Source organism: Arachis ipaensis, chromosome B2, assembly GCF_059453495.1.
Source record: "Arachis ipaensis isolate K30076 ecotype BB chromosome B2, ASM5945349v1, whole genome shotgun sequence".
Classification (NCBI taxonomy): Eukaryota; Viridiplantae; Streptophyta; class Magnoliopsida; order Fabales; family Fabaceae; genus Arachis; species Arachis ipaensis.
In genome coordinates, this window is record NC_142437.1 from 68,330,585 (window position 1) to 68,333,761 (window position 3,177).

Consider the following 3,177-nt stretch of genomic DNA (forward strand, 5'->3'; position numbering starts at 1 on the left):
CAATTTTGAGCTTAAACCTCAATTAGTTTCTCTGATGCAACAGAACTGTAAGTTTCATGGACTTCCATATGAAGATCCTTTTCAGTTCTTGACTGAATTCTTGCAGATCTGTGATACTGTTAAGACCAATGGGGTTGATCCCGAGGTCTACAAGCTTATGCTTTTCCCGTTTGCTGTAACAGACAGAGCTAGAGTGTGGTTGGACTCTCAACCTAAAGATAGCCTGAACTCTTGGGATAAGCTGGTCACGACTTTCTTAGCCAAGTTCTTTCCTCCTCAAAAGCTTAGTAAGCTTAGAGTGGATGTTCAAACCTTCAGACAGAAAGAAGGTGAATCCCTCTATGAAGCTTGGGAGAGATACAAGCAACTGACCAAAAAGTGTCCTTCTGACATGCTTTCAGAATGGACCATCCTGGATATATTCTATGATGGTCTGTCTGAATTGGCTAAGATGTCGTTGGATACTTCTGCAGGTGGATCCATTCACCTAAAGAAAATGCCTGTAGAAGCTCAAGAACTCATTGACATGGTTGCTAATAATCAGTTCATGTACACTTCTGAGAGGAATCCTGTGAGTAATGGGATGCCTCAGAAGAAGAGAGTTCTTGAAATTGATACTCTGAATGCCATACTGGCTCAGAATAAAATATTGACTCATCAAGTCAATATGATTTCTCAGAATCTGAATGGAATGCAAGATGCATCCAACAGTACTCAAGAGGCATCTTCTGAGGAAGAAGCTTATGATCCTGAGAACCCTGCAATAGCAGAGGTGAATTACATGGGTGAACCCTATGGAAACACCTATAATCTCTCATGGAGAAATTACCCAAATCTCTCATGGAAGGATCAACAAAAGCCTCAACAAAGCTTTAACAATGGTGGAAGAAACAGGTTTAGCAATAGCAAACTTTTTCCATCATCCACTCAGCAAAAGACAGAGAGTTCTGAGCAGACCCCATCTAGCTTGGCAAACATAGTCTCTGATCTATCTAAGGCCACTCTAAGTTTCATGAATGAAACAAGGTCATCCATTAGAAATTTGGAAGCACAAGTGGGCCAGCTGAGTAAAAGGATCACTGAAACCCCTCATAGTACTCTCCTAAGCAATACAGAAGAAAACCCAAAAGGAGAGTGCAAGGCCATTGAATTGACCATCATGGCCGAACTTGCAAGGGAGGGAGAGGACGTGAATCCCAGTGAGGAAGACCTCCTGGGACGTTCAGAGATCAATAAGGAGCTTCCCTCTAAGGAACCAAAGGACTCTGAGGCTCATCTAGAGACCATAGAGATTCCATTAAACCTCCTTATGCCATTCATGAGCTCTGATGAATATTCTTCTTCTGAAGAGAATGAAGATGTTACTGAAGAGCAAGTTGCCAAGTACTTTGGTGCAATCATGAAGCTGAATGCCAAATTATTTGGTAATGAGACTTGGGAAGATGAATCTCCTTTGCTCATCAATGAACTGAGTGATTTGGATCAACTGACATTGCCTCAGAAGAAACAGGATCCTGGAAAGTTCTTAATAACTTGTACCATAGGCACCATGGCCTTTGAGAAAGCTCTATGTGACCTTGGGTCAGGGATAAACCTCATGCCACTCTCTGTAAAGGAGAAATTAGGAATCTTTGAGGTGCAAGCTGCTAGAATCTCAGTAGAAATGGCAGACAACTCAAGAAAACAGGCTTATGGACAAGTAGAGGATGTGTTAGTAAAGGTTGAAGGCCTTTACATCCCTGCTGATTTCATAATCCTAGACACTGGGAAGGATGAGGATGAATCCATCATCCTTGGAAGACCCTTCCTAGCCACAGCAAGAGCTGTAATTGATGTGGACAGAGGAGAGTTGGTCCTTCAACTGAATGAGGACTACCTTGTGTTTAAAACTCAAGGATCTCCTTCTGTAACCATGGAGAGGAAGCATCAAAAGCTTCTCTCAGTGCAGAGTCAACCAAAGCCCCCACAATCAAACTCTAAGTTTGGTGTTGGGAGGCCTCAGCCAAACTCTAAGTTTGGTGTATTTTTCTGAACTTTACTATGAGTTTGTGTATTTTTCTGTGATTTCAGGTAATTTCTGGCTGAAATTGAGGGACTTGAGCAAAAATCAGATTCAGAGGTTGAAGAAGGACTGCAGATGCTGTTGGATTCTGACCTCCCTGCACTCAAAGTGGATTTTCTTGAGTTACAGAACTCTAAATGGTGCGCTCTCAATTGCGTTGGAAAGTAGACATCCAAGGCTTTCCAGAAATATATAATAGTCCATACTTTAATTAAGGATAGGCAACATAAACTGGCATTGAACGCCAGTTCCATGCTGCATTCTGGAGTCAAACGCCAGAAACAGGTTGCAAAGTGGAGTTAAACGCCAGAAACAGGTTACAAACTGGCGTTCAACTCCAAGAAAGACCTCTACACGTGTAAAGCTCAATGCTCAGCTCAAGCAAGCACCAAGTGGGCCCCGGAAGTGGATTTCTGAATCATTTACTCATTTCTGTAAACCCTAGTAACTAGTTTAGTTTAAATAGGACTTTTTACTATTGTATTTACATTCTCTTTGATTAGTTTTATGCTATCTTAGACCTTTGTGGGGGCTGGCCATTCGGCCATGCCTGAACCTTTCACTTATGTATTTTCAACGGTAGAGTTTCTACACGCCATAGATTAAGGTGTGGAGTTCTGCTGTTCCTCATAAATCAATGCAAAGTACTACTATTTTTCTATTCAATTCATACTTATTCCTATTCTATGATATCCATTCGCACCCAAGAACATGATGAATGTGATGATTATGTGACGCTCATCATCATTCTCACCTATGAACGCGTGCCTGACAAACACTTCCGTTCTACATGCAAACAAGCTAGAATGAGTATCTCTTAGATATCTAATACAGGGGACCGAGTCCGAGCTATTAGAGTCTTCGTGGTATAAGTTAGAACCCATGGATGGCCATTCCCGAGATCCGGAAAGTCTAAACCTTGTCTGTGGTATTCCGAGTAGGAAATGGGAAGGGATGGCTGTGACGAGCTTCAAACTCGCGAGTGCTGGGCGTAGTGACAGACGCAAAAGGATAGTAAATCCTATTCCAGTATGATCGAGAACCGACAGATGATTAGCCATTCAGTGACAGCGCATTGGACCATTTTCACAGAGAGGATGGGATGTAGCCATTGA

General features: G+C 42.2%; 1 non-coding gene across 1 annotated transcript; it reads right to left on the bottom strand.

Annotated features, from left to right (window-relative positions):
- Window positions 1–289: 289 nt before the first annotated feature.
- Window positions 290–397, bottom strand: LOC148574258 (small nucleolar RNA R71). The gene has a single exon (XR_015905599.1). It is a non-coding gene; the product is annotated as a small nucleolar RNA R71 (small nucleolar RNA).
- Between the last annotated feature and the right edge of the window lie 2,780 nt (window positions 398–3,177).